The sequence below is a fragment of the Staurois parvus genome, unplaced genomic scaffold (assembly GCF_062004578.1).
Source record: "Staurois parvus isolate SC_StPar_1 unplaced genomic scaffold, SC_StPar_1.0 ptg000436l, whole genome shotgun sequence".
NCBI lineage: Eukaryota > Metazoa > Chordata > Amphibia > Anura > Ranidae > Staurois > Staurois parvus.
In genome coordinates this window covers 7,172,403-7,194,481 of record NW_028318232.1, presented here as the reverse complement: position 1 = coordinate 7,194,481, position 22,079 = coordinate 7,172,403, and the positions used below count along the sequence as shown (strand labels likewise).

The following is a 22,079-nucleotide window of genomic DNA, read 5'->3' as shown; positions in this document are numbered from 1 at the left end:
TTACTTACTGAACTGCAACTTATACCTATAATAAAAATTATAGACCCTTCATTTCTTTGTAAGTGGGCAAACTTACAAAATCTGCAGGGGGTCGAATAATTTTCACCACTGTATGCTACCCATACACAAGCGTGGTTTTTTGTGTGGATATATTGTTAACACAGTATTTAATTGTAAAATCGTTTTGTACACAGTATTTGGTATCATTTTAAAGTGGTTATAAAGTCTAAACACTTTTACCCTAACACATTCTCACTATCTGTCCAATCCCCCCCCCCCCCATATTCCTATACACTTCCCTGACTCCATTCTGGTGCTGTCTCTGGCTCTAACACCGCTGCCCTCATTTTTTGCTTGCACAGGAGAAAATGAGGGCAGCGCAACTATAGGCTTCTGCTACGGTCAGTCCAACTCCTGTGAGGAGGGAGTGGGGGGCTTGGCATTGTTTGTGTCTATGTGCACACTTGCATGGGTACCTCCTCAGAAGCCAGATTGCTACAGGAGGCATCTGAAGGAGTAAGGAGACAACAGGGCTGGCAGGGATTGCCAGAACAGGAGGTAAATGTCCTGTGAAAACGCGTTGCACAGAACAGGTAAAGCAAGCATACCTCTTTTTTACTGGGACCCCCCCAAAAAAACAAACAAACAAACAAACAACTTAAGCAGGCGTATTTTGACATTATGACCTAGATTGCCTCAGCTCTTGAAGAAGATAATAACAAAATGTGTTTAGAATGTAGCTACCTCTTATGTGCCCATATGGAATCAACAATGAAAAAAAAAACAACCTGAATAAAAAAAAGGTAAAAAACCCCCCCCCCCAAAAAAAACAAACCTTCAGGCTTTACAGCCAGTTTAAATATCTGGACTTCTACTTGGATATTGGCACCTCTAGACATCATGCACACAGGAATAAAATGCTACTGTTTTACTGCCCTGAACACAGGGACACTGTTGTCTACGGAACAATGCACACAGCTGCAATACAGTGATGAGTACAGTGCTGTAAAATAAAATTACTGCACTCAGGTGTAACATTTTTCTATTTTTATGTGCATACACAGGTATATTGCAACACTGGCAACCAGAAGAGGAAAAAGAATTTGAGGGCTTATTCACATTAGGTGCAGGTGGCTGCATTTTTGACTGCACTCAAACTGCATAGACAGCCCAAAATACAGGTTATCCTATGGACATAGTTCACACCATTGCAGTGCAAAAAAGTACAGCATCCTGCATATTTATGCACCGCAAACATGTGAAAAAAGGCACACAAACACAATGCAATGCATAACAATGCACACAGAGGCCCATGGAAAGAAAGAAGGAAGTGACTTCATAGGGCAATTGCAGAAAGAAAAACGAGCGTCAACTGCATGTGAATGCGCATAAATAGGGGCATCAAATGCATGTATATGTACAAAGAAAAACCGTGCAGTATATGTGCAGTTTCTAGTGTGAATGGGCCCTTACACATGGATATACATGTGTCTACACAAGGTGTTTGCAGAACATATTACTCAAGATCTTTATGTCAACAAGATTCTGAGTATAAACATTGGGAAATCATTACCTCTGTGTGTAGGAGGCCTTCAGTCCCACTAACAGATTGTCAAGCTGATACTGGATTGTCACTTAAGCATGGTACACGCTACTAGTTTTTTTTTTTCTCATTCAACCCACTGGACTGAACAAAAAAACCCAAAACTGACAGCTCAGGAGGAGCTTCTGTACTAACTATCTGATGTTAGTACAGCAATTCCCCCCACTATACTGTTGTGTTCTGACAGGGGGGACACCCACACACCCCCACCAGAACACAAATATTTCTATCTGCATTTCTCCTTTAAGGTCACTTCTTTCCCTGGGCTTCTATGTGCACTGTGATGCAGAGGCGTTCCTAGGGTTGGTGTCATCCGATGCGGTAACAGTTGGTGACACCCCCTCCGATGATCCCCACAGAATGGATCGGATCTGCAGATTGAGCATAATGGTTTCAGACTGCGATCCGTTCTGCTCAATCCGAAGATACAATCAATCCTGCGGGGATCGTCGGCTTTCTTTACAACTTACCTTTTCTTGGAGCGAGTCCAGTGTCACCCCATCTAGATTGCATGCCAACGATCCCCGCAGGATGCATGCAACCTATATGGGGTGACCTTGGACCCGCTCCAAGAAAAGGTAAGTTGTAAAGTTGATCCCCGTGCAGTTGGTGTCACCCGGTGCGGGCCGCACTCCCAGCACCTGCCTCGGGACGCCACTGCTGTGATGCATTGCATTGTGGTTGCGTCAGGGCTTTACTTCAGCAGGAACATGGGAGAACACACTTCCTGCATCTCCACTGACTGTACAGTATATAATGGCAAGGGGTGCTGGAGTATCTAATGATGCTGGAGGATCTATTGTCACAGGATGGGATATATTTTTGCATGGTGGTCTATCGTTGCTGGGGAGATCTATTGTTGCTAGAATGTATATACTGTTGAGGGAGGGGTATTGTTGCTGGCTGTTGTAGAGACTATTGATGGTGGCTGCCGGGGATCTTTTGCTGCTGGGTGATATTTTGTTGCCAGGGTCCATTGTTGCTGGGAGGGGGAGGGGTATACTTCTGCTGTCTGTGGGAGATCTATTTTCTTTTCTTGTTATTAACATATTCCATACAAAATGACTTGGCACTGCAAAAACAGGAAATTGTATCAAATACTTACCACAATTTTCCTTTCCTGACGCCAAACCATGGCAACATACATGCGATATAGTTCTGCCCCTATATCCACCCAGAGGGTGACTGACCACACAAGTTTGACTGAGAGCAACCTCCACCTATCTCTGTACAAAGAACAAGATCAAACAAGGGAGGGTTCATTTGCTGCCATGGATTGGCGTCAGGAAAGGAAAATTACAGTAAGTATTTGATAAAATTTTCCATTTTCCTGACGCCAACATGGCAGCATACATGTGATGAGCTAAAATAATGAGCTAAATAGGGAGGGCTAAACTCTACAATCAATCTTTATTGCAATGGACATGGAAACAGACTGCCATTCTGTCGAAGACCAATAATGTACAAGCCCCTAGTTCTTCCCTGTAGCACGTGAGGCAGGTGCACTGTGGCAAGTAACCTGCTTCTTCGCAAATATCTCTATAGATACTTTGCATGAACTGCCCCGCACATAGAGATGGACCTTGGTGAATGAGCCTCTACCGCTTTTGGAGGCTCTTGCCTGGCCACAATGAATTTTATCAGGATGACATTGACACTCCAAGGTGACAAGGTTTGCAGCAGCTTCCTCCTCCGAATTTGCCTGATGGAAACACGAACAGCCCTTGTAGGATTTAAACTAGAAAGCAGCTTGAAGGTATTCATCATAGACACCTGGTACATCCAGCTTGTGTAGGTTAGGTACTGTCTGTGCCGGTAAGGATGGACCCATCACTTTGTAAGATGAAAACTGAAGCCACCTAAGGACAAAGGGTGCTCGAAGAGCATAGACCCCAACTTGCTCAGAAGAAATAAGATGTAGGACTCTGTAGCCTAAAGTGCTTGCAGATCTAAAACTCTGTCCCCTGAAGTTATCACCTAAAAAATATCGAGGGACATTGCTTCTCGAGTGACGTCCCACTGAGGACTGCCTTCTGTTAATGCAGAGTCTTGGCAAGGAAATCCAGTACCAGAATAAAATCCCACTGGGGAACGCTATTCCTCTTCAGAGCAAAGTCTCAGGACCAACCTCCTGAAATGCTCCCCTGGCAGCTAACACGCTCAATTCCCTGAAAGCTGAAATTTGAGCTTTTACAGAACTAGACTGAGCCCCAAATCCAGATCTGTATGAGGACATTATCGCAACTGGGCAACCCCCGGGTTGCTAGAATCAAAATCCTGCCCAGCTGCTAAGACTGTGAATCTGTTCCATACTTCAGAGTAAACAGCAATTGCTGACATTCTTGAAACACTGACAGGATTTACCACTGCTAGAAACCCAAGTTCTCCAATCCTGCCCACTCAATTTGCAGTCCATCCTGGGCCAGGTGTCATGGAAACACTGGTAGCTGAAGTGCTTGGTCCAGACTCCAGTTCCATGGCTAAGGTAAAACCCAGACCTGTAGGCCAAATCAGGCATGCTTGCTATCACAATGAGACTCTCAGACAACACGGCAGTAGAGGAAAGACATTTATTTGCTAGGTGACTATTTCTCCACTTTCTCCACCAAGGGGGAAGGTAGCAAGAGAGGCACCTTGTGAAAAAATGGTAATACAAACAGGATCAACTGAGGGAGGCCCCACAATTGAGTGATATGGGCAAGACTTTGTTGAACCAAACACTTTTTGCCACAGTCCCTTTTGGCATCCTGGGCACTCAGAAGGAACCACGCAAGTAGCCCCTGAAGATTACAGTCAGTTGGGGACGTGATAATTTCACTGCCGTTGAGCTTCCTTTATTTCTAAACACGACATTGCTGCTGTGTTGACCTCATGCAGAATAACCAGTCAAGCCCGAATGCGAGGTGACAGCACACATAGTACCTGCAGGTGACAATCCGCCCTGTAGCACAGGCATGGAAGGCAACAAAGGTTCATGATAATGAACCTATGATATGGGATCGAGTGATCCCTTGTCACACCCATAACCAAAGGCTCCTGTGCATCTGAGGAGAAGCTCTATGAATCGCTCAAGTGCCGCCTTCTGAATTGCAAGAAAGGAAATTTTTTAGAACGTCCAGAGAATCCAGTGTGCCCAGGGTAGCATACGGATGCAAGGCATTGTTTCCAAGAAACCCCTGCATTGGGAAGCTTGACAAACCTGGCAGACACGACATTCCTAAAATGCTCCCTGCTACTTGGCCTATTCTGAGAAGGAGCAGAAAAGCACTTGTTCGAGCACTGAACTGTGCATCCGATGACTAGATGGGTCTGCTCCCATTGTCTTGACACCTCCTATCCAGCCAAAACGTCTCAGGCTTGCCAGATGAATACCCTTTTGAACTAGTAGGTGATATGGGCTCTGGGCCAACAGTAGATTACCATCCAAGTAATGATGGTAATCTACTGTTTCCTCAGAGGGATTAAACAGGGATTAGGACCTCCAGTAAAATGTCATCTGTGAGGTGGAGAGTCATGAATGAAGGTATGTGAACTGGAATTGTCCATGCCTCACCGAAACGCAGTTTCTTTAAACTCAACACCAAATGAGTCTTCAGTCTTGTTCGTACAGACACCGAAGAGAATAAAAGGTTTGTAAAGAGGAATTAGAATCAATGCCCTTTGCAGTTGTATAGTATTGATGTATTACACAGAAGTGCAGCGCTTCAAAAAAATTTAACTTAGAAGTCCAATCCACAAAAATTAAGATATATAGAATAAGCCCCTCTTCACTGGAATCTCAGTGCTGCTATAGATGTCTCAAAACGGCCAGGAGAAGATAGAAAAAAGTCCACCATCACCATCAAATACTCTGCCTCTTACCAGATCATGTTGACCCCCAGTTATGGATGGGACAAAAAGCGCTGTATAAATTCCAAAAGGCAAGCCGTAGACCTGGACACTCGATGAGGATAATTCCTTTGTAGGTTCACCTACTAGCCCACCTTCTGATGTGAAAGTTTGGAACCAAAGAGTGTCCAGGTCTATGGCTTGCCTTTTGGAATTCATACAGCGCTTTTTGACCCATCCATAACTGGGGGTCAACATGATCTGGTAAGAGGCAGAGTGTTTGATGATGGATTTCCCCCCCCCCCCCCCCCCCATCTTCTCCGGGCCATTTTGAGACATCTATAGCAGCACAAACTCCAGTGAAGAGAGGCTTATTCTATATAGCTTCTTTTTTGTGGATTGGACTTCTAAGTTAAAATTTTTTGAAGCGCAGCACTTCTGTATATTTTTTTATGTGTATCGTTACTTGCAATATTGTGGTGGCTGCTCATGTAGATTGAATTATTTATTCTTTAATCTTTTTATTTTAAATAATTTTATACACCATAGTGTGGAATTGTAAAGATTTTTTTGATAATATTGATGTACTGAAAGAGGATATCCACCTCTGAAGAAGAACAATTCTATAGGGTGATGTCTGAACCACCAAAAGTATTCAAGCTTTACCATAGAAGGCACCCTTCGATCCCAAAAATGGGCTTTACCATCTGTGAGCCCAATCAACCACACTGGCCCCGACCGCACTAGCCTCAACAAAACTCCTGCAGGGGGATGAAAGAAACAAAAAGGACCATGGTTATTCTTTCTTCAGAAAGGTGCCTTTGCACACTCTTCCATCTGCTCAAGAAGTTTCTCATTCTGGTAAAATGGACTTGAGTCCTGGAATGTAAAGTGGTTAAAACTAGCCGAGAAAGCTCACCTGAGCCTTGACCGCCTATGAAGAGGAAGACCAGACTAACCACCAACAGCTCTTGGAATATTGCTTAGTGTAGGGATGTACGTGTAACTTTTAGTCATGACTAATAAAGAGCATACGACATTCCAAGAATGTATGCCGCTGTATGAAACTTAATGTTAGAAGGCAATCAGGAGCCAAATTAGAGAACCACCCACCTGCACAGCAACAATCAGGGTTGAGCAACCTATATGCTAGAGATGGTTTGCACCTAAATGGAAGGGGGTCTGCTGTGCTGGGGGATAGGTTTATGGGATAGCTGGAGGAGTATATAAACTAGGATCAGGGGGGAGGGAGAATTAGATTATAATGGGGCAGACATATCAGACAGGGGTCAGTCCTTATTGGTAGGTTTTATGGGGAAAGATGGGGGGAGGGCTATGGCAGGTGATAAGAAGACAAATTGATATAGAACAAAGTGAGCGCTACTGATAAATTGTCACATAAGCAGCTCAAAGCACTAAAGATGATCACATGATCCCATGTTACAAACAGCCATTGGAATTGGTACCATTTATATGAAAATAAAAAATATGCAAAATACATGTGCATAAAGGTGCTGATGAATTAAAGTGTTTGTTCAACAATGCCAGAAGTCTGCAAAGCAAAAACAGGGAAGTTGGAAGCTTTGGTACATGAAGAGAACTATAGTTACATAGTTAGTCTGGCTGAAAAAAGACAAAAATCCATCCAGTTCCACCATAAAAAAAAAAAAAAGAAGTTATAATCCTATACTCACAGTTGATGGCAAAAAAACCTAGCAAAGCATGATACAATTTGCTCCTACAGGGAAAAAAAATCCCTTCCTGATCACCCGAGAGGCAATTGGACATTCCCTGTATCAACTTTACCTATAAAATTATAGTATCCAGTTATATTCTGTGTATCTAAGAAAGAATCCAGGCCTTTTTTATAACAATCCACTGAGCTGGCCAGAACCAACTCTTGAGGGAATCTATTCCACATTTTCATACACTCACTGTGAAGAAACCTTTACGTGTTTGGAGATTACATTATTTTCCTCCAGACATAAAGCGTGCCCCCTTGTCCTCTGTGATGACTTCAGGGTGAATAGCTCTACACCGAGTTCACTATATGAACCACTGATGTAGTTATACATGTTGATCATATCCCCCTTAATCTCCTCTTCTCAAGAGAGAATAAATTCAGTTCCTCTAATCATTCCTCATAGCTGATCTCCTCCATGCCTCTTATCAGTTTAGTTGCCCTTCTCTCTACTTTCTCCAGCTCCCCAATGTTTTTTGTGAATTGGTGCCCAAAACTGAACTGTATATTCCAGATGAGGCATTACTAATGATTTGAACAGGGGTAGAATGATATCTCTCTCTCTGAAGTCTATACCTCTTTTAATACAACAAAAGATGTTTCCAGTGCAGAGCCACCTTACATATGCGTGAGCCTGGACATACCTTAACAAAGATGGTCGCCTCAAGAGGCCCTCTGCACGGGGTATGCACAGACGTCATAGCCAGCCATGAGACCGGAAAGAGCCACAAACCCCTAACTGGATCGTGCACGTATGCTGGTCACAGGGAATGTCACAGGTGAAAGGAAAAAAACTGACAAAAGAATCCCCCCAATCACTCTCAGAAAGGAAAAATGACAAAACCTAATGAAGGTAGAGGCAAAGGAGGAAAACAAAAAGGGATAGCACTAACCTGTGGGAGAAAAGAAAAAAGGCAGCACTAACTCCAGTACCACGATTCTGCTCCGGTGTGCTTGGGAACACATGCAGCATGGACTGCAGCATCCAGACACCAGCTCAGGTGGAGCACATGAGGTTCTGAAATCTCTGATTAGAGAACTCCTCAGCCCCAAAAGACCACCAGAAGGGGCTCCCCACCTTGGTGCATTTAGCAACCCAAGATGCGGGACAGTGCCTGGGAGAGGCTGAACCTAGACAGACCCTGACTCAGCCGGCAGGTAGGGACTTAACACAAGATCATGGTCTTCCGGGTGTAAATCTTGGGGACAAACAGTTTGGGGGTGGTGGAACCAACCCACGGTGCTCAGGGGTGGTGGAACCAACCCACGGTGCTCAGGGGTGGTGGAACCAACCCACGGTGCTCAGGGGTGGTGGAACCAACCCACGGTGCTCGGAGGCGTGTAGGGGTGGTGGAACCTAGGGACGGTGCTCGGAGGTGTGTAGGGGAACCAAGGGACTGTGCTCGGAGACGGCTAGGGGGTGGTGGAACTGACGATGCTCAGGGGGGTGGAACCAACCGACGGTGCTCGGGGGGGGGGTGGAACCAACCGACGGTGCTCGGGGGGGGGGTGGAACCAACCGACGGTGCTCGGGGGGGGGGGGTCCAACCGACGGTGCTCGGGGGGGGGGGGGGTCCAACCGACGGTGCTCGGGGGGGGGGGTCCAACCGACGGTGCTCGGGGGGGGGGTCCAACCGACGGTGCTCGGGGGGGGGGGGTCCAACCGACGGCGCTCGGGGGGGGGGGTCCAACCGACGGCGCTCGGGGGGGGGGTCCAACCGACGGCGCTCGGGGGGGGGGGGTCCAACCGACGGCGCTCGGGGGGGGGGGGGTCCAACCGACGGCGCTCGGGGGGGGGTCCAGCCGACGGCGCTCGGGGGGGGGGTCCAGCCGACGGCGCTCGGGGGGGGGGGGTCCAGCCGACGGCGCCCGGGGGGGGGGTAGGAACCAACCGACGGCGCCCGGGGGGGGGGTAGGAACCAACCGACGGCGCCCGGGGGGGGGGTAGGAACCAACCGACGGCGCCCGGGGGGGGGGTAGGAACCAACCGACGGCGCCCGGGGGGGGGTAGGAACCAACCGACGGCGCCCGGGGGGGGGTAGGAACCAACCGACGGCGCCCGGGGGGGGGTAGGAACCAACCGACGGCGCCCGGGGGGGGTAGGAACCAACCGACGGCGCCCGGGGGGGGTAGGAACCAGCCGACGGCGCCCGGGGGGGGTAGGAACCAACCGACGGTGCCCGGGGGGGGTAGGAACCAGCCGACGGTGCCCGGGGGGGGTAGGAACCAGCCGACGGTGCCCGGGGGGGGTAGGAACCAGCCGACGGTGCCCGGGGGGGGTAGGAACCAGCCGACGGTGCCCGGGGGGGGTAGGAACCAGCCGACGGTGCCCGGGGGGGGTAGGAACCAGCCGACGGTGCCCGGGGGGGGTAGGAACCAGCCGACGGTGCCCGGGGGGGGTAGGAACCAGCCGACGGTGCCCGGGGGGGGTAGGAACCAGCCGACGGTGCCCGGGGGGGGTAGGAACCAGCCGACGGTGCCCGGGGGGGGTAGGAACCAGCCGACGGTGCCCGGGGGGGGTAGGAACCAGCCGACGGTGCCCGGGGGGGGTAGGAACCAGCCGACGGTGCCCGGGGGGGGTAGGAACCAGCCGACGGTGCCCGGGGGGGGTAGGAACCAGCCGACGGTGCCCGGGGGGGGTAGGAACCAGCCGACGGTGCCCGGGGGGGGTAGGAACCAGCCGACGGTGCCCGGGGGGGGTAGGAACCAGCCGACGGTGCCCGGGGGGGGTAGGAACCAGCCGACGGTGCCCGGGGGGGGTAGGAACCAGCCGACGGTGCCCGGGGGGGGTAGGAACCAGCCGACGGTGCCCGGGGGGGGTAGGAACCAGCCGACGGTGCCCGGGGGGGGTAGGAACCAGCCGACGGTGCCCGGGGGGGGTAGGAACCAGCCGACGGTGCCCGGGGGGGGTAGGAACCAGCCGACGGTGCCCGGGGGGGGTAGGAACCAGCCGACGGTGCCCGGGGGGGGTAGGAACCAGCCGACGGTGCCCGGGGGGGGTAGGAACCAGCCGACGGTGCCCGGGGGGGGTAGGAACCAGCCGACGGTGCCCGGGGGGGGTAGGAACCAGCCGACGGTGCCCGGGGGGGGTAGGAACCAGCCGACGGTGCCCGGGGGGGGTAGGAACCAGCCGACGGTGCCCGGGGGGGGTAGGAACCAGCCGACGGTGCCCGGGGGGGGTAGGAACCAGCCGACGGTGCCCGGGGGGGGTAGGAACCAGCCGACGGTGCCCGGGGGGGGTAGGAACCAGCCGACGGTGCCCGGGGGGGGTAGGAACCAGCCGACGGTGCCCGGGGGGGGTAGGAACCAGCCGACGGTGCCCGGGGGGGGTAGGAACCAGCCGACGGTGCCCGGGGGGGGTAGGAACCAACCGACGGTGCCCGGGGGGGGTAGGAACCAACCGACGGTGCCCGGGGGGGGTAGGAACCAACCGACGGTGCCCGGGGGGGGTAGGAACCAACCGACGGTGCCCGGGGGGGGTAGGAACCAACCGACGGTGCCCGGGGGGGGTAGGAACCAACCGACGGTGCCCGGGGGGGGTAGGAACCAACCGACGGTGCCCGGGGGGGGTAGGAACCAACCGACGGTGCCCGGGGGGGGTAGGAACCAACCGACGGTGCCCGGGGGGGGTAGGAACCAACCGACGGTGCCCGGGGGGGGTAGGAACCAACCGACGGTGCCCGGGGGGGGTAGGAACCAACCGACGGTGCCCGGGGGGGGTAGGAACCAACCGACGGTGCCCGGGGGGGGTAGGAACCAACCGACGGTGCCCGGGGGGGGTAGGAACCAACCGACGGTGCCCGGGGGGGGTAGGAACCAACCGACGGTGCCCGGGGGGGGTAGGAACCAACCGACGGTGCCCGGGGGGGGTAGGAACCAACCGACGGTGCCCGGGGGGGGTAGGAACCAACCGACGGTGCCCGGGGGGGGTAGGAACCAACCGACGGTGCCCGGGGGGGGTAGGAACCAACCGACGGTGCCCGGGGGGGGTAGGAACCAACCGACGGTGCCCGGGGGGGGTAGGAACCAACCGACGGTGCCCGGGGGGGGTAGGAACCAACCGACGGTGCCCGGGGGGGGTAGGAACCAACCGACGGTGCCCGGGGGGGGTAGGAACCAACCGACGGTGCCCGGGGGGGGTAGGAACCAACCGACGGTGCCCGGGGGGGGTAGGAACCAACCGACGGTGCCCGGGGGGGGTAGGAACCAACCGACGGTGCCCGGGGGGGGTAGGAACCAACCGACGGTGCCCGGGGGGGGTAGGAACCAACCGACGGTGCCCGGGGGGGGTAGGAACCAACCGACGGTGCCCGGGGGGGGTAGGAACCAACCGACGGTGCCCGGGGGGGGTAGGAACCAACCGACGGTGCCCGGGGGGGGGTAGGAACCAACCGACGGTGCCCGGGGGGGGGTAGGAACCAACCGACGGTGCCCGGGGGGGGTAGGAACCAACCGACGGTGCCCGGGGGGGGTAGGAACCAACCGACGGTGCCCGGGGGGGGGTAGGAACCAACCGACGGTGCCCGGGGGGGGGTAGGAACCAACCGACGGTGCCCGGGGGGGGTAGGAACCAACCGACGGTGCCCGGGGGGGGTAGGAACCAACCGACGGTGCCCGGGGGGGGTAGGAACCAACCGACGGTGCCCGGGGGGGGTAGGAACCAACCGACGGTGCCCGGGGGGGGTAGGAACCAACCGACGGTGCCCGGGGGGGGTAGGAACCAACCGACGGTGCCCGGGGGGGGTAGGAACCAACCGACGGTGCCCGGGGGGGGTAGGAACCAACCGACGGTGCCCGGGGGGGGGTAGGAACCAACCGACGGTGCCCGGGGGGGGTAGGAACCAACCGACGGTGCCCGGGGGGGGTAGGAACCAACCGACGGTGCCCGAGGGGGGTAGGAACCAACCGACGGTGCCCGGGGGGGGTAGGAACCAACCGACGGTGCCCGGGGGGGGTAGGAACCAACCGACGGTGCCCGGGGGGGGTAGGAACCAACCGACGGTGCCCGGGGGGGGTAGGAACCAACCGACGGTGCCCGGGGGGGGTAGGAACCAACCGACGGTGCCCGGGGGGGGTAGGAACCAACCGACGGTGCCCGGGGGGGGTAGGAACCAACCGACGGTGCCCGGGGGGGGTAGGAACCAACCGACGGTGCCCGGGGGGGGTAGGAACCAACCGACGGTGCCCGGGGGGGGTAGGAACCAACCGACGGTGCCCGGGGGGGGTAGGAACCAACCGACGGTGCCCGGGGGGGGTAGGAACCAACCGACGGTGCCCGGGGGGGGTAGGAACCAACCGACGGTGCCCGGGGGGGGTAGGAACCAACCGACGGTGCCCGGGGGGGGTAGGAACCAACCGACGGTGCCCGGGGGGGGTAGGAACCAACCGACGGTGCCCGGGGGGGGTAGGAACCAACCGACGGTGCCCGGGGGGGGTAGGAACCAACCGACGGTGCCCGGGGGGGGTAGGAACCAACCGACGGTGCCCGGGGGGGGTAGGAACCAACCGACGGTGCCCGGGGGGGGTAGGAACCAACCGACGGTGCCCGGGGGGGGTAGGAACCAACCGACGGTGCCCGGGGGGGGTAGGAACCAACCGACGGTGCCCGGGGGGGGTAGGAACCAACCGACGGTGCCCGGGGGGGGTAGGAACCAACCGACGGTGCCCGGGGGGGGTAGGAACCAACCGACGGTGCCCGGGGGGGGTAGGAACCAACCGACGGTGCCCGGGGGGGGTAGGAACCAACCGACGGTGCCCGGGGGGGGTAGGAACCAACCGACGGTGCCCGGGGGGGGTAGGAACCAACCGACGGTGCCCGGGGGGGGTAGGAACCAACCGACGGTGCCCGGGGGGGGTAGGAACCAACCGACGGTGCCCGGGGGGGGTAGGAACCAACCGACGGTGCCCGGGGGGGGTAGGAACCAACCGACGGTGCCCGGGGGGGGGTAGGAACCAACCGACGGTGCCCGGGGGGGGTAGGAACCAACCGACGGTGCCCGGGGGGGGTAGGAACCAACCGACGGTGCCCGGGGGGGGTAGGAACCAACCGACGGTGCCCGGGGGGGGTAGGAACCAACCGACGGTGCCCGGGGGGGGTAGGAACCAACCGACGGTGCCCGGGGGGGGTAGGAACCAACCGACGGTGCCCGGGGGGGGTAGGAACCAACCGACGGTGCCCGGGGGGGGTAGGAACCAACCGACGGTGCTCGGAGGCGGATAGGGGAACCAAGGAACGGTGCTCGGAGGCGGATAGGGGAACCAAGGAACGGTGCTCGGAGGCGGATAGGGGAACCAAGGAACGGTGCTCGGAGGCGGCAAGGGGGTGGTGGAACCAAGGGACGGTGCTCGGAGGTGGGTATGGGGTGGTGGAACCAAGGGTCGGTGCTCGAAGGTGGGTATGGGGTGGTGGAACCAAGGGTCGGTGCTCGAAGGTGGGTATGGGGTGGTGGAACCAAGGGACGGTGCTCGGAGGTGTGTAAGGGGTGGTGGAACCAAGGGACGGTGCTCGGAGGTGTGTAAGGGGTGGTGGAACCAAGGGACGGTGCTCGGAGGTGTGTAAGGGGTGGCGGAACCAAGGGACGGTGCTCGGAGGTGGATAGTGGGTGGCGGAACCAAGGGACGGTGCTCGGAGGTGCGTAAGGGGTGGTGGAACCAAGGGACAGTGCTCGGAGGTGGGTAGTGGAACCAAGGGACGATGCTCGGAGGTGGGTAGTGGAACCAAGGGACGATGCTCGGAGGTGGGTAGTGGAACCAAGGGACGATGCTCGGAGGTGGGTAGTGGAACCAAGGGACGATGCTCGGAGGTGGGTAGTGGAACCAAGGGACGATGCTCGGAGGTGGGTAGTGGAACCAAGGGACGATGCTCGGAGGTGGGTAGTGGAACCAAGGGACGATGCTCGGAGGTGGGTAGTGGAACCAAGGGACGATGCTCGGAGGTGGGTAGTGGAACCAAGGGACGATGCTCGGAGGTGTGTAAGGTGCGGTGGAGCCAAGGGACGATGCTCGGAGGTGGATAGGGGGCGGTGGAACCAAGGGACGATGCTCGGAGGTGGATAGGGGGCGGTGGAACCAAGGGACGATGCTCGGAGGTGGATAGGGGGCGGTGGAACCAAGGGAAGATGCTCGGAGGTGGTGGAACCAAGGGACGATGCTCGGAGGTGGATAGGGGGTGGTGGAACCAAGGGACGGTACACGGAGGTGGATAGTGGGTGGTGGAACCAAGGGACGGTGCTCGGAGGTGGGTAGTGGAACCAAGGGTCGATGCTCGGAGGTGGGTAAGGGGTGGTGGAACCAAGGGACGATGCTCGGAGGTGGATAGGGGGTGGTGGAACCAAGGGACGATGCTCGGAGGTGATTAGGGGGTGGTGGAACCAAGGGTCGATGCTCGGAGGTGATTAGGGGGTGGTGGAACCAAGGGACGATGCTCGGAGGTGATTAGGGGGTGGTGGAACCAAGGGACGATGCTCGGAGGTGGATAGGGGGTGGTGGAACCAAGGGACGGTACACGGAGGTGGATAGTGGGTGGTGGAACCAAGGGACGGTACACGGAGGTGGATAGTGGGTGGTGGAACCAAGGGACGGTGCTCGGAGGTGCGTAAGGGGTGGTGGAACCAAGGGACGGTGCTCGGAGGTGGGTAGTGGAACCAAGGGACGATGCTCGGAGGTGGGTAGTGGAACCAAGGGACGATGCTCGGAGGTGTGTAAGGGGCGGTGGAACCAAGGGACGATGCTCGGAGGTGGATAGGGGGTGGTGCAACCAAGGGACGATGCTCGGAGGTGATTAAGGGGTGGTGGAACCAAGGGACGATGCTCGGAGATGGATAGGGGGTGGTAGAACCAAGGGACGGTGCTCGGAGGTGCGTAAGGGGTGGTGGAACCAAGGGACAGTGCTCGGAGGTGGGTAGTGGAACCAAGGGACGGTGCTCGGAGGTGGGTAGTGGAACCAAGGGACGGTGCTCGGAGGTGGGTAGTGGAACCAAGGGACGGTGCTCGGAGGTGGGTAGTGGAACCAAGGGACGGTGCTCGGAGGTGGGTAGTGGAACCAAGGGACGGTGCTCGGAGGTGGGTAGTGGAACCAAGGGACGGTGCTCGGAGGTGGGTAGTGGAACCAAGGGACGGTGCTCGGAGGTGGGTAGTGGAACCAAGGGACGGTGCTCGGAGGTGGGTAGTGGAACCAAGGGACGGTGCTCGGAGGCGGATAGGGGGCGGTGGAACCAAGGGACGGTGCTCGGAGGTGCGTAAGCGGTGATGGAACCAAGGGACGATGCTCGGGGGTGGTGGAACCAAGGGACGATGCTCGGGGGTGGTGGAACCAAGGGACGATGCTCGGGGGTGGTGGAACCAAGGGACGATGCTCGGGGGTGGTGGAACCAAGGGACGATGCTCGGGGGTGGTGGAACCAAGGGACGATGCTCCGGGGTGGTGGAACCAAGGGACGATGCTCCGAGGTGGTGGAACCAAGGGACGATGCTCCGAGGTGGTGGAACCAAGGGACGATGCTCCGAGGTGGTGGAACCAAGGGACGATGCTCCGAGGTGGTGGAACCAAGGGACGATGCTCCGAGGTGGTGGAACCAAGGGACGATGCTCCGAGGTGGTGGAACCAAGGGACGATGCTCCGAGGTGGTGGAACCAAGGGACGATGCTCCGAGGTGGTGGAACCAAGGGACGATGCTCCGAGGTGGTGGAACCAAGGGACGATGCTCCGAGGTGGTGGAACCAAGGGACGATGCTCCGAGGTGGTGGAACCAAGGGACGATGCTCCGAGGTGGTGGAACCAAGGGACGATGCTCCGAGGTGGTGGAACCAAGGGACGATGCTCCGAGGTGGTGGAACCAAGGGACGATGCTCCGAGGTGGTGGAACCAAGGGACGATGCTCCGAGGTGGTGGAACCAAGGGACGATGCTCCGAGGTGGTGGAACCAAGGGACGATGCTCCGAGGTGGTGGAACCAAGGGACGATGCTCCGAGGTGGTGGAACCAAGGGACGATGCTCCGAGGTGGTGGAACCAAGGGACGATGCTCCGAGGTGGTGGAACCAAGGGACGATGCTCCGAGGTGGTGGAACCAAGGGACGATGCTCCGAGGTGGTGGAACCAAGGGACGATGCTAGGAGGTGTGTAAGGGGTAGTGGAACCAAGGGACGGTGCTCGGAGGTGGGTAGTGGAACCAAGGGACGGTACACGGAGGTGGGTGGTGGAACCAAGGGACGGTACACGGAGGTGGATAGTGGGTGGTGGAACCAAGGGACGGTACACGGAGGTGGATAGTGGGTGGTGGAACCAAGGGACGGTACACGGAGGTGGATAGTGGGTGGTGGAACCACGGGACGGTACACGGAGGTGGATAGTGGGTGGTGGAACCAAGGGACGGTACACGGAGGTGGATAGTGGGTGGTGGAACCAAGGGACGGTGCTCGGAGGTGGATAGTGGGTGGTGGAACCAAGGGACGGTGCTCGGAGGTGGATAGTGGGTGGTGGAACCAAGGGACGGTACACGGAGGTGGATAGTGGGTGGTGGAACCAAGGGACGGTGCTCGGAGGTGGATAGTGGGTGGTGGAACCAAGGGACGGTGCTCGGAGGTGGATAGTGGGTGGTGGAACCAAGGGACGGTGCTCGGAGGTGGATAGTGGGTGGTGGAACCAAGGGACGGTGCTCGGAGGTGGATAGTGGGTGGTGGAACCAAGGGACGGTGCTCGGAGGTGGATAGTGGGTGGAGGAACCAAAGGACGGTGCTCGGAGTTGGATAGTGGGTGGTGGAACCAAGGGACGGTGCTCGGAGGTGGATAGTGGGTGGTGGAACCAAGGGACGGTGCTCGGAGGTGGATAGTGGGTGGTGGAACCAAGGGACGGTGCTCGGAGGTGGATAGTGGGTGGTGGAACCAAGGGACGGTGCTCGGAGGTGGATAGTGGGTGGTGGAACCAAGGGACGGTGCTCGGAGGTGGATAGTGGGTGGTGGAACCAAGGGACGGTGCTCGGAGGTGGATAGTGGGTGGTGGAACCAAGGGACGGTGCTCGGAGGTGGATAGTGGGTGGTGGAACCAAGGGACGGTGCTCGGAGGTGGATAGTGGGTGGTGGAACCAAGGGACGGTGCTCGGAGGTGGATAGTGGGTGGTGGAACCAAGGGACGGTGCTCGGAGGTGGATAGTGGGTGGTGGAACCAAGGGACGGTGCTCGGAGGTGGATAGTGGGTGGTGGAACCAAGGGACGGTGCTCGGAGGTGGATAGTGGGTGGTGGAACCAAGGGACGGTGCTCGGAGGTGGATAGTGGGTGGTGGAACCAAGGGACGGTGCTCGGAGGTGGATAGTGGGTGGTGGAACCAAGGGACGGTGCTCGGAGGTGGATAGTGGGTGGTGGAACCAAGGGACGGTGCTCGGAGGTGGATAGTGGGTGGTGGAACCAAGGGACGGTGCTCGGAGGTGGATATTGGGTGGTGGAACCAAGGGACGGTGCTCGGAGGTGGATAGTGGGTGGTGGAACCAAGGGACGGTGCTCGGAGGTGGATAGTGGGTGGTGGAACCAAGGGACGGTGCTCGGAGGTGGATAGTGGGTGGTGGAACCAAGGGACGGTGCTCGGAGGTGGATAGTGGGTGGTGGAACCAAGGGACGGTGCTCGGAGGTGGATAGTGGGTGGTGGAACCAAGGGACGGTGCTCGGAGGTGGATAGTGGGTGGTGGAACCAAGGGACGGTGCTCGGAGGTGGATAGTGGGTGGTGGAACCAAGGGACGGTGCTCGGAGGTGGATAGTGGGTGGTGGAACCAAGGGACGGTGCTCGGAGGTGGATAGTGGGTGGTGGAACCAAGGGACGGTGCTCGGAGGTGGATAGTGGGTGGTGGAACCAAGGGACGGTGCTCGGAGGTGGATAGTGGGTGGTGGAACCAAGGGACGGTGCTCGGAGGTGGATAGTGGGTGGTGGAACCAAAGGACGGTGCTCGGAGGTGGATAGTGGGTGGTGGAACCAAGGGACGGTGCTCGGAGGTGGATTGTGGGTGGTGGAACCAAGGGACGGTGCTCGGAGGTGCGTAAGGGGTGGTGGAACCAAGGGACGGTGCTCGGAGGTGCGTAAGGGGTGGTGGAACCAAGGGACGGTGCTCGGAGGTGCGTAAGGGGTGGTGGAACCAAGGGACGGTGCTCGGAGGTGCGTAAGGGGTGGTGGAACCAAGGGACGGTGCTCGGAGGTGCGTAAGGGGTGGTGGAACCAAGGGACGGTGCTCGGAGGTGCGCAAGGGGTGGTGGAACCAAGGGACGGTGCTCGGAGGTGCGTAAGGGGTGGTGGAACCAAGGGACGGTGCTCGGAGGTGCGTAAGGGGTGGTGGAACCAAGGGACGGTGCTCGGAGGTGGGTAATGGAACCAAGGGACGGTGCTCAGAGGTGGATAAGAGGTAGAGACAAGAAATGATTCGGAAGGGGGGTGGGGGGGTGTTCTGCACCAAAAAAGCCTGGTTTGCATGAATTTTGAGGACATTTGCAGTGCATGAAAATGCAGCATGCTGTGCTTTTTGCATTGCAATGGTGTGAACTATACCAATAGGATAGACTGGATTTTGGACTAAACAGTTAATGCATCAAATAGCACCTGGCATGACCGGGTGTCTTTGTTATTCTAATACTGATGTCATGACATGAAAGTGTGTGCTCTGACCACAAAACTTCCTCCCCGCCATAGAAAAGTATATAAACCCCAGAACGTCCCTTGGAAACAAGAACAACATGGGAAGAACATAACCAGACATGACCTACTGCTACACGAAACCTTACCGGACTCCGCCAGGGACTGGGATCGAGTCGGACACATCCACAAACTCCTTCCCCAAACCTGCGCGTGTTACCTCCACACCATCCCACACTTCACACCACTTCCGCCCAGCTAACGTCACCAAGGCAACATTCAAGCCCTCTCAGCGATCCAATCAAAGTCGTACAGGGCGGGGTAAACGTACTACGAAAACGCTGAGAAATGTCACTCACGTTTTCGCCCAGTGCTGATACTGGGCATGCGTGCTAGAGTCTAACCTTGGCTTGTTCACTCATGCGCAGTAGTTCAATGAGCCTGAGCCATGTAAACAGAGGCAAATGTCTTGGCAGCGTGTATCTGTTAAATGACCTATTTACTGACCTAGGGGCCTATATATAGGAGATTGTTCTATAAATAAACCGACGAGTGTGAGACATCAGGGTCAGTGTCTACCGCCATAAACCCCTGTGACATTCCACTCATCGATTGTGACCAGTCGTGTTTATCCCATTATTTGTGTCATATAAAACAGCTGCTTAGCGTCAGTGGGGGCTGTCCGATCACAAAGGGGTTAACAAGCGTGTGCCCAGCGTAGGCGATCGCGGCATCCCTCCCCATTACTATTCACACTGTGACTTTAATGGGACAGCCCTACACCAACCACTCCTTCCCTGTCACAGACGTCAGCCTGGAGGGTGTGCAGCAGAATTTAGATACAAAATAACAAGGAAGGTTCGGACCGGGGGAGATCGAGCCCTACCTGAGGTGAGAGGCTTTATATATACAATATACTGATCTATTGGGGGGGGGGGGTATTATCCGCTATAACACAACATCATGCGATCGCATACATGGGGCTAAAATCCGGCATCGCTTACATTCCAGCCTGCTGATTGCACACCTGCAAATGTGACGCTTAGCATCCATTCGGGCTTGCTTCAATCCTGCATGTCACCCTGGACACGTGAGCTAGCAATCTAAGCAGTGATTGTTACATTGTAACCTGCCATTGCCACCAATATTTATTGCATTGCAGCCATTGCGCTTTCAGCTGTAGTGCCAATGCCAATTCCTAGGTACAGCATAGATACCTCCATAGATGGACACTAGCAATGGGTGTATGCCTCCAGGCACTGCTCATGTCATGGCTGGCATCCAGTGTCATGTCCATCCTGCACTTCCCAGGTAATGGCTGGCATCCAGTGTCGTGTCCATCCTGCACTTCCCAGGCTATGGCTGGCATCCAGTGTCGTGTTCATCCTGCACTTCCCAGGCTATGGCTGGCATCCAGTGTCGTGTTCATCCTGCACTTCCCAGACTATGGCTGGCATCCAGTATCAGTGTCGTGTTCATCCTGCACTTCCCAGGCTATGGCTGGCACCCAGTGCCGTGTTCATCCTGCACTTCCCAGGCTATGGCGGGCACCCAGTGCCGTGTTCATCCTGCACTTCCCAGGCTATGGCTGGCACCCAGTGCCGTGTTCATCCTGCACTTCCCAGGCTATGGCTGGCACCCAGTGCCGTGTTCATCCTGCACTTCCCAGGCTGATTCTCATTATCTTTGATAATGTGAGATTTCTGTAGGTGTCATATTCCCTTTTAATTTCTGGATTGATTTCTTTGCCTTCTGTTCCCCACAATCCTACAATCTGGAGCCAATACAATGTTGCTGACACACTGGGTGTGTTGTATATTTTCCTTTTCTGTATTTGTAGCATGCACCTGCTCCTAAAATGAGACACAAAGAAATCCAATACAAGGCGTTACATATAATCTGCACAAAATCCTTTTTTTGCATCAAGCCCCCCAGAGACCAGCCTAATAACCAGGGCAGGCAGCCTTGTGCTGCTAACAATACTTGTGACATGGCTGGCATTGGCTATGCTGAGGATCTTGTCTCCAGAGCTGAGCTCACATCATGCCATGGAGCAGCAAACAGGAGGATGGGAGAACAAATGACTCACCCCTGAAATGAGGACTAGAACTGGAAAGGGGCATACAGATGGAGATCCATCTTCCTTGGGGTTGGCAGGCAGGACAGTTCAGTAAACTGAGAGGAGCTGTCATGGAAGCTTGCAGAAATCAGTTGACAGGCATGAAACCCTTCAAGGGGGATTATTTACTAAAACTGGAGAGCGCAAAATCTGGTGCATAGCTGGTGAAGCTGCATAGAAACCAATCAGCTTCCAGGTTTTATTGCCAAACCTTAATTGAACAAGCTGAAGTTAGAAGCTGATTGGCTACCATGCACAGCTACACCAGTTTTAGTAAATCTCCCCAATGTCTGATCTGTTAGTTCCAGTGAATCAAGCTTGTTTCAGTAGAATCTGCTGTTTGATGATTTGTACATCAGTATGGAGAGAAGTGTGTAGTGTTGTGTACATAATGCATTGTGTAATGTCACCTACAGAAAAGGGAACATGCACTCTGCATATGGTGTTAAATGGGAGCTTTCATTGCAGTGTACATAGGATACTGGCTGCTAAAAGGAAAAGCACATCAACCTTATGCTGTATTAAGGCGCGTGATGTATTTGATATATATCTGGGGAATCCCTCTGCATGATGATCAGGGATACCCCACTGGCTGCACCACTATTTACAGCAGATTATTGAAACCATTGTGGCCATGAAGCCATTTTAAATGTTCTTGCCACTTGACAGGCACATTAAGGTTAATCCAGTAAGAATAGCTAAGGGCTTTGATGCCATTGTAATGTAGTCAGTATTACACAACATATTGCAAGTGAAAGGAGGATCAGATGAATCCAGATCAGGCTGGGTAGGCTAGTTTGCATGCATTAAGGAGATGGCTTCTCCTTGACACACCTTCTGAAAGATTGGTATTTTTAAATAAAACTGTGTATAGGTATTTACATGCAAACCTGCACATTTTAATCAGAATCACCAGTTTGTGTCCAGGTTAAAAATAAATGAAGGAGTAACATAATTGAACACTACCTGCATAGTGTTTGCATGCTCTCCCTGTGCTTGTGTGGGTTTTCTCTAGGTAATCCAATTTCCTCCTACACTCCAAAGACATGCTGGTAGGTTCATAAGCTCCTGTCTAAATTGGTCCTATTATGTGTGCGTGTGAGATAGGGACATTTGATTGTAAGCTTCTTGAGGGCAGGGAGTGATGTGATTATACAATATTCACTACCTAAATGGT

The 22,079-nt window shown here is 55.6% G+C and overlaps 2 protein-coding genes across 3 annotated transcripts in view; one reads left to right on the top strand and one right to left on the bottom strand.

Moving 5' to 3' along the window:
- POLR3H (RNA polymerase III subunit H) overlaps positions 1-21,003 on the bottom strand; it is a 70,783-nt gene extending 49,780 nt beyond the window's left edge. Inside the window, exon 1 of one of the 2 annotated variants that reach the window (XM_089687723.1) lies at positions 20,873-21,003. The gene's annotated coding sequence lies outside the window, so the exon portion shown is untranslated. Of the gene's footprint in view, positions 1-18,932; positions 19,070-20,872 lie in introns of those variants that run through there. The other variant, XM_089687722.1, reaches the window with a different exon arrangement.
- The window catches only part of CSDC2 (cold shock domain containing C2), a 51,207-nt gene continuing 48,654 nt past the window's right edge, over positions 19,527-22,079 (top strand). The window contains exon 1 of the mRNA XM_089687724.1: positions 19,527-19,674. The gene's annotated coding sequence lies outside the window, so the exon portion shown is untranslated. The remainder of the gene's footprint in view (positions 19,675-22,079) is intronic.